Source organism: Onychomys torridus, chromosome 6 (assembly GCF_903995425.1).
Source record: "Onychomys torridus chromosome 6, mOncTor1.1, whole genome shotgun sequence".
NCBI classification, from domain to species: domain Eukaryota; kingdom Metazoa; phylum Chordata; class Mammalia; order Rodentia; family Cricetidae; genus Onychomys; species Onychomys torridus.
The window spans coordinates 81,273,850-81,287,366 of NC_050448.1; the positions used below are offsets into that span (position 1 = coordinate 81,273,850).

A 13,517-nucleotide genomic window follows, 5' to 3' on the forward strand; every position below is an offset into this window, starting at 1 on the left:
AGAGATATTAGGGATACAAGGGACATACCTAAATATAATAAAGACAATTTAAAATAAGCCCATAGCCAACATCAATTTCAATGGAGAGAAACTCAATTCCACTAAAACCAGGAACAAGGAAGGTTGTCAATTCTCTCCATATCTGTTCAATACAGTACTTGAAGTTCTAGCTAGAGTAATACAACAACTGAAGATCGGGGGATACAAATTGGAAAGGAAGAAGTCAAAGTATCCTTATTTGAAGATGATATGACAGTATATACAAGTGGTCCTAAAAATTCCACCAGGGAATCTTTACAGCTCATAAACACTTTCAGCAAAGTATCTAGATAGAAGATTAAATCAAAAGAAATCAGTAGCCCTCCTATATACAAATAACAAATGTACATTTGTACAATGAATGGACTATTACTCATCTGTTAAAAAACCAACATCATGAAATTTACAGGCAAATAGATGGAACTAGAAAAACTGATCCTGAATGAAGTAACACAGACCCAGATAAATATGATCTATATTCAATTATAAGTGGCTATTAACTGTTAAGTAAATGATAACTAAGCTACAATTCATAGACACAGAGAGGTTAATTAAAGAGGAGGGTTCTGGTGGGGAGACATATGGATCTCTCTCTGAGAGGGGTAAATAGAATAGATTTTACTGGCAGACTGGGGGTGGGTGGGTGGGGAGAGGATGGGAGGGATAAGATTTCAGAGGAGATGGGGTAGAGGAAGAGAATGAAGAAAAAAGGCTGAAACTGGAAAGTTTTAAGGGGGTGGTATGGAAACCTAGTGCCCTGGAAACTTTCTGGAATGTATGAAAGTGAGCCCATTGAGGACTTCTAGTGAGGGGGATTACAGAGTCTCAACTAGCCAGCTCTAGCCTCTTGGCTCTTGGCTACACATCCAGTGGCAGGACTTGGTTCCATTCAATTGAGTTGATGGCCAAGAAGGTCCTATGGAAATCCCTAAACAACCCAGGCTGTTGCTAAGGCAAAAGGTTGATGTCTGCAAACTGACAATGATGCCCCATTGCCAAGATAACACTTCATCAAACATGAAGAAGTTGTGCTAGTGCTACATGGAGCCTTCACCACTATATTCTAGTCTCTTTAGTGCAGAAGGTATTCTGCAGGCTACTGAAAGAGAAATGTGAACACCATCCTAGCCACAAAACCTCTGACCTACAATCTGTCCTGCCTGCAAAATATGCTAGGGCAATGGTGACACAGAACTTGTGGGAGTGGTCAAGCAATATCTGATTTGACTTAAGGCCCACTGCACAAGAAGAAACCCATACCTGATACTGCTTGGGTAACCAAGAATTAGAGACTAGATAGCCCAGAGACATTGGGTAAAACCAAACACTACTAGTCTAATATAGATGTATAGATGTATATATATGACTCCTAATTGTATTCTGTTGTACTCATAGATCAGTGCTTTTGTCCTATCATCATCACAGAGGCTTCCTCCAAGAATAGATGGGAACAGATGGAGACCCACAGCCAGACATTAGTTGAAGGGAGAGTCTAAATGTGAGGTTTCCATCAAATCCCTCCCCTCACAGCTCAGGAATCCTGTGGGAAAGCAGGCAGAAAGATTGTAAGAGCCAGAGAGGATGGAGGACACCAGGAGACCCCTCTGAATCAACTCAGCAAAGTACATACAAATGAGCTCACAAAGTCTGAAGCAGTAAGCACATGAGTCTGTACCAGATCCTGCATGTGTGTGTGTGTGTGTGTGTGTGTGTGTGTGTGTGTGTGTGTGTGTGTTATAGCTATTAGCTTAGTATTTTTATGCAACTCCTGACTGTGAGAACAAGTGGGTCTCTAATTCTGATGCCTGCCTTCAGAACTCTTCCTCCTGTTGAGTTGCCATATTCAACTTTAAAATTATAGTTTTTGCTTCATTTTATTATATTTAATTTTGTCATGTTTGGTTGTTATCAGTTAGAAACCTATTCTTTTCTAGTAAGAGACAGAAAGGGAGTGGATCTGAAGGGGAAGGGAGGTGAAGAGGGAATGGAGGGCTAGAGGGAAGGGAAACTATGTAGGATACATTGTATGAGAAAAGAATCTATTTTCACTAAAAGGAAAAAAATAATGAAAAAAATTATCAGTAACTTTATATAGTAGCAGTAGTAAAAAATAAACCTTTGAGATTATTATAAACAACAGCATCAACTATGAAAGACAGGAATAAATCTAACAAATGTTATAAAAGACTTGTATGGAAACTCTAAAAAGGTATTTCTGAATTTGAAAAAAATATTTGAGAAATGGAAAGTTATACCATGTCCATGGATCTATTTTAACAAATTGTTAAAATTTTAGTTCTTCATGGTCTCCTGGTAGTTTCATTTGTAGACATTAACAAATAAATTCTAAAATTCTTTGGGAATTTAAAATGCTTAGAATACTTAAATGAATTTGATACAAAAATTAAGTCCATGAGAGTCCAAAAGCTATCCAGTTACATTGCTTTATATAAAGCTACAACATTAAAAATTATCTAATATTGTTAAGCAAATTAATGAAACTGAGTAGAATTAAAATATTTGTGGCAAACTGATTTACTATTATTATGTAAAGTCAATACAGTAGAGAATGAAGGATATTCTTTTCACCAAACAGCATGTGAGCAATTAAGTATCAATATTCATAAAAAGAACTTAACTATAAAGTTCTTATTACATTAAAAATATTTATAAATTGATCCTGTATTTGGATTCAAAAGCCTAAAAGTATAAAATGCCAGAAACAACTAAGAGATAACATTTGCTGCTGTGATTAGTAAAATAGTTCTCAGATAAAATACCAAAGCATAGTCCCAAAACACTGATGTTGGACCTCTTCAAAAGAAACTGTTGGGAGAAGCAAAAGACCGACAACAGATAGGGAGAGAACATTAACAAATCACATGAGATAAATTTTTTTACCAAGTTGAGGATCCCTGTAGTCCCTACTGTTAAAGAGGTGGAAAGCTGAGTCAGGAATATCTGTTCACATCAGCGGTTCAGTGCTAGTGTAAAGCAGTGGTTCTCAACCTTCCTAATGCTGCAAACCTTTAATACATTTCCTCATATCATGGTGACACCCAACTATAAAATTATTTTTGTTGCTACTTCATAACTGTAATTTTGTCACTGTTTTAAACTGTAATGTAAATATCTGTGGTTTTACTCAGAGTGTATAAATTACTTTCAAAACTCAATAGTAAAAAAAAAATAAACAACCCAATTTTAAAAATGGGCAGATATCAAGTAGATTTCTTTATTCTAAAAAATATGTGGGTATCAAATGAAATCAATTATTTATTTTCCTTGTCATCATGGAAATAAAAATTAAAATGATAATATACTATACACCTCCTAATAAGTCTAAAATTTATTTTTAAAAACTAAGCAGACCATGTCTTGATGATAATATAGGACCATAGTTCTCATATACTATTAGTGAGGATGTACCATGGTATGTTCATATTGAAAAACATATTGTTAGTTATGTAAAATATTAAGCATTTAGAACCTAGCAATTCATTCTGCTTATAGGCATTTTCTCAAGAAAAAATGAAAATATGTTCTCAGACAAAGAATTTTACAAAAATGTTTATAGCAGCTTAGTTTGTAATAGTCCCAAACTGGAAACAAACACCCATTGACATGTTATTGCACAAATGAACTATGATACAATTAGATAGTGGAATATTTCTCAGCATTATGATATGCTACAGAATTGTAATGGAGGGTACGTAGTATAGGAGTATGGAAAGGAATAAGTAACACTAAAGACTTTTTTAAAATGTGGAAATCTAATATATATATACATATATATGTATATATATATATATGTATATATATATACATATATATATAAAGAGAGAGTTAAAAGGGAGTTAATTAGCTTATAACAGGGCAATGATGCCCTACTAGACACCAGAGACTAACAAAAAGCCGAGCACCAGGTATGAGGTACTTCTTTTGGAATTGTTAGTCACTGATGTCACATAGACCCTCAAATATTATTGTCTATTGCTGTTGTTCTTAGTTACACCCAGAACATGACAGTAAGACCACATACTTGAGTCACAGAATACAGTGGTAATCAAGCAGGTATGAACTTCAAAGTGTCACCTCTACTCATTTTCATAGTGCTGGAAGTTTCTAGGAAAGCTACTGGAGGAGAAAAGTAATCATTGTTCACACTCATCTATGACCCTGTGAGCTAAAGAGTGATTTGGACCCAAAAGACATGTCCATGCAATAGCAAGACACTGACATGAGCATGAAATGAGTGCACAGCCACTTCCTTGTTGAATTTAAGTCATGTGCCACAAGACAAAATCCACAAGTGGCACATCACCAGGCTAAGAATATATTTCTAGACAGTTTAGAGACCCTAGGGAGGAACTTACTATCATTCTGATGAAAACACAGTGTCAAACTGACTCCTAATGACTTATCCTTATGACCATAAATCAGTGCATCTCTCAAACTTTGAGAAATTTCTGTTTGCAGTAGATAGTAATTAACACAGTGACCCACAACTTGCCAAGGTACAAATAATAAGAAATTAAAGAATATTCAGCCCTAAAGACAGAAGCACCTCCTTCCCAGGGCTCACAGATCTTCTCAGAAGAGAGGGAATAAGAAGGAAGAGCCTGAAGGTGGTGGGTGACTACAAGGAATCATTATCTTCTAGACACAGCTGGGCCACTGCAATATGAGTCCACACTGATTTTACAGGATATACAAAACCGACACAAGCCTAATCCAGAACCAAATCTCAACACAGAGAGGGGAGATAGGCACACTATTCCGTCCCTAAGCAGTGCAATATTGGCAATTGTTAGCTGCTGTGAGTAACAGTTAAGAGTATAGGCTCTGCTAAGTCAACCACTCTCCAGTGGAAGACCTCATATGCAAGAACATTTGGGAAGTACAAACTGGTATTGAATATCTTTGTAATAAAAGGATGAAAAGTAGTAGGAAAAGGGAGTGAATCAGTGAAGAGGTAGGAGAGGCAGTGAATATAACAATGTATGCAACTTTCAAACAATTAATTAAAATAACCCAGTTATACCACTCTTGGGCATATTCCCAAGGAATGCTCAATCATATCACAAGGACACAGGCTCAGCTATGTTCATAGCAGCAGTATTTGTAATAGCCAGAACCTGGAAACAATCTAGATGCCCTTCAACTGAAGAATGGATAAAGAAAATATGGTACATATACACAATGGAGTACTACTCAGCAGAGAAAAACAATGACATCATGAGGTTTGCAGGCAAATGGATGGATCTAGAAAATATCATCCTGAGTGAGGTAACCCAGACTCAGAAAGACAAGCATGGTATGTACTCACTCATAGGAGGATACTACATGTAAAACAAACAAAAAAATGACTAGACTGCTACTCACAACTCCAGGGATGCTACCTAGAAAAGAGGACCCTAAGAAAGACACAGGGATTGCCCAATGACAGAGATATGGATAAGATCTACCTGAGCAAACTGAATGTGGTGGGGAGTAATGAAGGGTAAGGGTCAAGGGAAAGAGAGCTCAGGGGAGTGGGAGATCCCAGCTGGATCAAGAACAGAGAGGGAGAACAATGAAAAAGATACCATGATAAATGAAGACCTCATGGGAATAGGAAGAAGCAAAATGCTAGAAAGGTCCCCAGAAATCCACAAAGATACCTCCACTGTAGACTACTGGCAATAGTCGAGAGAAAGCCCGAACTAACCTATTCTGGTGATCAGATGGCCAAACACCCTAAATGTCATGCTAGAACTCTCGTCCGATAACTGATGGAGGTGGCCAGGCCCCAGATGGAGCTCCAGGAGTCCAATAGGTGAGAAAGAGGAGGGATTGTATAAGTGAGAATTGTTGAGACCATGATTGGAAAAAGCACAGGGACAAATAGCCAAACTAGTGGAAACACATGAACTATAAACCAATAGCTGAGGAGCCCCCAACTAGATAAGGCCCTCTGGATAAGTCAGACAGTTGATTAGCTTGAACTGTTTGGGAGGCCCCCAGACAGTGGGACTGGGACCTGTCGTTAATGCATGAGCTGGCTGTTTGGAGCCTGGGGTCTATGCAGGGACACTTTGCTCAGCCTGAGTGAAGGGAGAAGGGGACTGGACCTGCCTAAACTGAAACTACCAGGCTGAATCCCCAGGGGAGTCCTTGCCCTGGAGGAGATGGGAATGGGGGTGGGCTGGGGGGAGGGTGGGCAGAGGGCTGAAGGAGGGAGGACAGGGGAATTCGTGGCTGATAAGTAAAATTAAATTAAATTATAAAATAATAAATAAAAATTAAAAATATAAAAGAATAAGTATGGTAACAAAAGAGATATAAAAGTGCATACTGCATGATCCCAGGTATATAACACTTCCATAATGAAAAATATATATATTATAGAAACCGAAATCAGACCAGAGATTACATGGAAATAAGTATGACACAAGTCAAGAGATGAATACTGGGAAAGCTGTGTGAAGAAGATTACAAAAGACAGTGAAAGGCTTTTGAGACTGTGAGATGTTACTGTCTTTACCAAGCCATGTATTTATGCAGGTATGCATAGGTTAAAAAGGTCCATCCTACCTTGTTACTGTCCACGACTCCAATCTTAAATCTACCTATTTATGTAAAAATTTGGCAATTAGCCTTGAAATGCTTGTTCTAAAATCTCCTTCCTCTCTTTTGCTCATGTGATTCTTTGCTAAAATATGTCCCTTTCTGTCCTCAACATTTATTCTGATCGGTTACTGACCATTCTTTCATTCAGCTTACATAATTTTTCTATGAAGCTTTCCCTGATGATGTCTACTTTTTTATAACTAGCCCTCACTCCTATAATGAGTGCCTGCACTCTGTGAATTTCTTCCCTTATACCAAAATCTCTATTACAAGCATCTCTTCCTTCACTCGGATGTAAGTAGGCATACCTCATTCGTCTTTGAATCACTGGCACCTGGCACAATAGATAATTATACTACAAATTAAGAAGACTGTTAACAAACAAATAGCTTGACCTTATTTGTTAGCTCTGTATTCTAATATAGTAGAATAAACAAGATACTATAGAGTCGGGTGCCTTGGGATTGTTGTTGTTGTTGTTGTTGTTAATAAATGATGCATTTAACATAGGAAAATAAGTTCTTCATCAACTAACAGGAGGTAATAAAGTCACCTGCCTCCTGGAGTCACATAAATCCCAGCATCCTTGGGTCCTGTCACAGCTTTTTCACTCATGTAAACTCTTTTTCCACAGAGCATCAACAACCAAGATGCCTACAAACCTGGGTGTGTCAGCACTGACTCTGTCCTTCACAGAAAACAAAAGGCTATCTGTTTCTTCCCTTTCTGGTTTTCTGTTTGCTCAGATTCATGTCAAACTGAAGGATAAAATCTACCCAGTTCGTGAACATGGCCACTATTTTTGCAAAATGCTACAATGGCCCTATTTTCTTATAAGCCCAGGCAAATTTCTCCTACCCTTTCTTCACCATTACCGGACAATTTTTGAGCCTCCCACCCTTCTATCTAACTTTCAGAGGAACTGACACCTACCTAACAGTTAAAATCTGCCACTTCCACGCCCCATGACTCACAGCATTTTCATAGGGTTTTTTTTTTTTTTTAATGAAGAAAGCTTGTGACGTCAATTTCCAGGAAACTTTCAAGACTAAACCACAATAATCTGAGGCCACATCTCAGGACCCAGTGCAGGAGCCAGAGCTAAACACCATTTAATTACTCCAAGCAAAGAGCTTGGGCTAGTGAACTGCTAGTCTGAACTCTGTCTTTCTTTTGATCTGTAATTGCAACAACATCTACTCTTGCCCTCAGTGAGATCAAGTTTAGAGGTGGCTGTGGTTAGAAACTTCAAAAAAAACACCACCAGTTCTTTAGCTCTGTATACAATTCAGTTTCAGAGGCCAATATGTAACTTCAGCGAGGAGCTATGCTTTTACATAAGACCATCTATGAGATATTAACAAGTGTTTCTAAAACAAAACAAAAAACAAGGCAGTAAGGAATGCAAGAAATCCATGATCAGAACATTTGAATGTAAACGACAATAATTTAAGTGCTACATAAGCAACCAAAGGAGGGAAGTAACCAACAGTCCTACACAGACATGATGCCTATGAATCACAGCAACCAGTATGGTGTGATAACCCAAAGGATTCAGTAATAGCACAACTTGGGGGTTACCAACGGGTCTCTAATTATACTTAACACTTACCCAACAAGAAGGAAATGGCAGAAACGTAGCCAATTACCCAGGGCTAATGAAGTTGTGGATCCTGGAGAAGAACTACATTCTAAGTGTTTATCCTTATGCCCACAGGTAAGTGTAGACCTCAGTCCACATCAATGAAATTTCTGTTTTCAACAGACAAAAGCCATTACAGAAAACCACAACCCATCAAAATGAGGAGTTCTGGAGCCTAGTTCCAATGACTACAGCTCCCATACTTAAGGCTCAGGGATCATTACAGAGCAGGGGGCAGAAAGACTGTAAGAGCAAGGAGACCAGCTAGTTTGTTGTGTCTCCCAGGAACCTTGGAAGCTACACACATAAAGTCTCACCAATATGACTGCCTAAATATGAGTTGAACAAAGACAACAATAGACATTCTAATGTGGACTGGGGGGAAGCCCACAAGGCCTCAAAACCCAGACTACAGGCAACTAAAGGATGTAGAAGATGGGAGAAATAATCTTCTCCAGAGAAGAGCACACCCATTGGTTATCTAATACCAAATGGTCAGTTCCAGAAACATGCATGTAAGTAACATTAATAGACTGAACAGGCTGTAATTATGTATGCAGCAATGTGTGTGTGTGTGTGTGTGTGTGTGTGTGTAGTGTGGCAATAACCAATGACAAAAGACTCCATGAATTTGAAAAAGAACTATGAGGTGTATACAGGAGGGATTGTGGGGAGAGAAATGATGTAATTATAATCTCAAAAGGTAAAAGAAATAATTTAAAAAACAAAAAAGGATTGGCTTGTATGTGCACCTTTTAATAAACTTACAACAAGTTTATTAAAAGGCGCACATTTGGGTCTGTAAGAGAAAAGTATACTTACAAAACTGCACAATTTTCTTATACTGAAAATTCCTTATTCATGTGTCATTACACTGAGGTCCATTTAGTCTGGACAGATCTATTTATGGACAGGCCAGCACATATCACCTCAAGACAGGCAGACCTTGATGGGAGAGCATATCTCTTGTTATACTCCATAATAGATACATTAAGACTTGGGCCTGCATGTCAGCCTGATGTCCACTTCAGCAAAGCACAGAGCTTTGGTGGACCTGCTGCTCTGCAGGTAGGCTCAAGCAGACTCAGACTGCAAGTTATCCCTGACCTACAGTTGCTTCCAGGCATTTAAACCCAGATGTGAGCAGTGTAACTTGGTGAAGATGACTCATTGAGTTCAAGGCATACAGATCATGTTTAGATAAACAAAACTTTAGATCAGGTTTAGTTTAAGTTCCATAATTACAGCCTTGACAAATTCCTTAAGATGTCAAACTTCCAGTTTCCTCATCTTTAAACAGGGCTATTAATATTGCCCTCATGGTTGTTCTAAGGAGTCAATATGATAGAATTTCTTGAATGGTTTAGTGCCAGAGCTTCAGTGAGTGCTGAGTGAAAGACCAAGTCATTGCCGAGAGTGGCTCTGAGCTCCTGAGAGGTCTTGGGACTGAAATATACCAGGGGCTGGAAAGGTTTTAATGACATTTTCCCTCATTTGTTGGAAATACTTCTTTAAACATTTTGTTTGCCTTTGTAAGAAAAAGTTCATGAAAAGGACAATAAGGAAGAGAGAAAGAAAATGAAATAAGTGGGGGGAAATGAATTCAAATGATAGTGGAAGAGTATTTCCACCCACTTGAGAGTTCAGCAAGATGTTACTAGACTCTAACATGGGGTAGAGATCTTTATAATAAGGCTATTACTTCAACTAGGAGCAGTTATCCAGAGCTCTCACACAGTCTACCCAGTAGACATCATATCCTCTTTATTATGTTAAAACCATGAAGAACTTTATAAGAAAACATACTACTTTCTACTTGGTAAAAACAGATAATCAGTAGGGAAGATTTTTTTCTCTACCTCAACATAGAAATTAATGACTTATATTGTGAGCTCTTACCTACCGGCTTTGGAAGTGCATCTGTTTCTCTTTCTCAAAACCTTTGACCAAACAATCTTTACAATCCAAGTACCCAACTGAACTCGTGACCAGCATCAGCAACCTTGGAGACCAGATCCAGGCAGGTGTCTGGTATCTACAGATTCTTTTGTTTCAACATCTACACCTAAGTGGTAGCTAGTCCTGATAATATCCCAAGGGCAGATGCCTAGTGCACAGAGCGACCTACACAGTGGATTCTTCTTGAGGTATAAAGAAGTGCTGTAGGCTGACTATGAACACAAGCCAATATGTGAACAAGCCAATAGGAACGCAAGCCACTCTAACTAAATAAACACACTAGTTGTTGGAATGAAACTGAAGAAAAAAGAATGGCTATAATTTGGCATAAATCTCTAACCTTCCTTCCTTCTGGTCAAGGGAAACATCCAGGTTAAAGAGGAAGAAATCTGCCTCTGTGCCCCAATTTAAAGCCACATTCTATCAAAATTGTTGTGGCTAAGTCTCAGGCATAGCTCTGCCCTGAAATAGACCCAAGACTTGTCTGTTCAGTAAACTGGCTATATACTTTCAATTGCCAACTAGGAGAAAGGGCTTGGTGCTTCCTGTGCTCATGTGACTAATCTCTCTTGCTTAATTTCATTTCTATCATGCCAATGACAGGGAGTGGGGGAGTAATACTTCTTTGAGTGCATATGCAGTGTTTTGTAGCTGGAATGTTAATAATTCCAGTCTCTATAATAAATTCATAACAGTATCCTCTCTCAAGGAGTCTTTGACAGACTCTTAAACTCCTGTATTTTGTGTACATTCTCTCTGCCTTATAGAAAAGAGCACATTGTATTGTGTTCTGTGTACCCATCTATCTTCCCTCCATGGTAGTCTTTTGGGGATTGACAACCACACCAGTTATCTTCATATTTTCATCACCTGAGCACAATGCCTGGTTACTGGGACATTTCAGGGTAGTAGGGAATGGAGAAGGAAAGCAGTAGTTTGAGGGTTTCTGGCCAGTCAGAGGCTAGCCAGAGGGCATAAGAAGCTAAGAAAACAACAGAGTTTTTCCTTTCTAGCCTTGCCTCTTAACAAACAAAGCTGAGATCCTTTGAGTGGTAGTAAGGTACCTGTGATAGCCTGGACTTTGGATCACTTCCTGTGGCCATAAAGGTAAGAGAACATTGTGTTTAAAAGAAAAATCATCTTAACTGGCCCACACAGGAAACCACATTTCAGTTCAGCATCTGCTCCTAGTCAACCAGTTACAAAACAGTGAAGATTCCGTTTTAAGATTGAGAAAGCAAAACTTTGCTCACCCAGCAGATATGATTCTTTTTTGGCTCAGTCTTCTCCTATGTATGATTGCCCAGAAGAGTCCTTTAAGGACAGAACTATTACTGGACATATTTTCCCTCCTCCCTCCTTTCTCCTCCTTATCCACAGTTCCTTATCAAAGCAGTGTCAGACTTCAAGGGGTATCTAAGCCCTCACTGTTAAATTAGTTCTCTAAAAGCTGGTCATTATTTCTAATTATAAAGTTTAGTAGCCTCTGAGGGATACATTGGTAAACTGCAGCTATCTCCCCATCCTGTCCCTTGATTTTTTTTTTTTTTTTTGTGAGTAAATGTGGTAACAAGGGACTTTCTTCTCTCCTTTAGATCATAATCAAATGAGCTTCTCACAGTTCTCTGATCAAGAAAGACCTGATACAGACATTTTGTATTGACTCAGAAAGTTAGGACAAAAGCTTAAGTATCACTCTGCTGAATACTTGCAGGCTAAAATGAGTTTTGGTCCATGAGTTGGAAACTACTGCTGTATCAAATTGTGTGTTTCCTCTCAGCAGAACATTTTATATGAGATTTGTCAACATTCACAATGCTTCATATATTAAGGATCTGTTAATGTGGAGAAAGAAGCCCTTCAAATCACAATGTTTGCATTGCTCTTTGAAAGCCCCTAAACTAAGCATCCTTAGGGAGTATCTAGGAATAAAATCATAAAGTACAGTTACAGGGCACCTACTGTGTTGAGGTTTCTTTTTTTTAACCCATCTTATACCAAAGTATGATGGTTAGAGCACTAACTTCCCTTATAAAATATTTTCAGATAAAGACAATAATACATCTCCTGGCTACTGTTCTAGATTACTCTGGCTATTACTTCTCTCGCTAAACTCAAGTTTTGATTTTAAAGAACAAACAATATAGAAGCTCTCCCCCATTTCACCTCATCTCACACAGAAAACTTTAACCATCTAAAACCACCATACACGGTAAGCAATTCAGTGCTGTAGTGATGTATGCTCATGTATGCTCAGGCCTGGAGAGATATCAGATAACAAAGTAAACCAAAATATGTCTAGCTTGATTGCCTGAGGAAACTGCTAATCTAAATATTTGTGAAATAAAAAATTTTAAAGTTACTAGAGAGATGTGCAGACTCTTAAAATGCTGTGCCCCGCCTTAGCTGGTTCAGAGATGTTAAAAATCGTAAGTCTTACCTTTTGTAGGCAATGTCCCTCAATACTTCAGGTGAAATTCACTGATTATCTTTAAGGTGGCCAACACAGGCTGCTAACACAGAAGTCTGGGTCTATTTGTGTAAAAGAAGAAGTAAAGAGAGAAAAAAATGATCATGGCGTGACAACAGGAAACTCAAGCAAGAAGAGTGAGGAAGTGAGAATGAGTGTTCTCTCTTAGGCTCAGATATTCAACTGTTCCCCAGTGGTTTTTTAGAAGCTTCCACCCACAGGCCACTCTAATCTGGTTTCTGGGAACCAAAGACCCTGATGCACCAATTGGAGTCCTGGTGAACTCTACAGTGATTTGGGGGATGTTTCCTGTCTAGAGAACAGTGCTTCTCAATTGAATTGGCACCTAGGAATTAACTGTGGCTCTTTTCCTGTGTACCTGGCCTTTCCACCTGACCACAAGCTATACTGCTAAACCATAATGACAAAGATAGCAAGGTACCAGAACCAAAGCATACTTGTAGACCAATAGAACCTAATAGAGGATACAGAAATAAACTTGTACAGGTTTTGGACAAAGTTGTAAAACTGTGCACTGGGAAAAATACAATGTGCTGAATAAGAGGTGATACAAAGTTAGATAACTACTAACAGAAAAATTAAATTAGATCTGTGTTTTTTACCCTGCATAAAAGTCAACTCAAACTGAATCACAGACCTTAATTTAAAACCTAAAATACTGAGATGACTAGGGAAAACACTTTAAACTATCGGTATAATCAAAACTTATATTGGAAATAGAATCCCAATAGAACAGGAAATATTCCCAGGAATTGAAAATGTGATTATAGAATA

The 13,517-nt window shown here is 38.3% G+C and overlaps 1 protein-coding gene across 1 annotated transcript in view; it reads right to left on the reverse strand.

Annotated features, from left to right (window-relative positions):
- Cd53 (CD53 molecule) overlaps positions 1-12,854 on the reverse strand; it is a 30,453-nt gene extending 17,599 nt beyond the window's left edge. The window contains exon 1 of the mRNA XM_036190363.1: positions 12,693-12,854. The gene's annotated coding sequence lies outside the window, so the exon portion shown is untranslated. The remainder of the gene's footprint in view (positions 1-12,692) is intronic.
- Between the last annotated feature and the right edge of the window lie 663 nt (positions 12,855-13,517).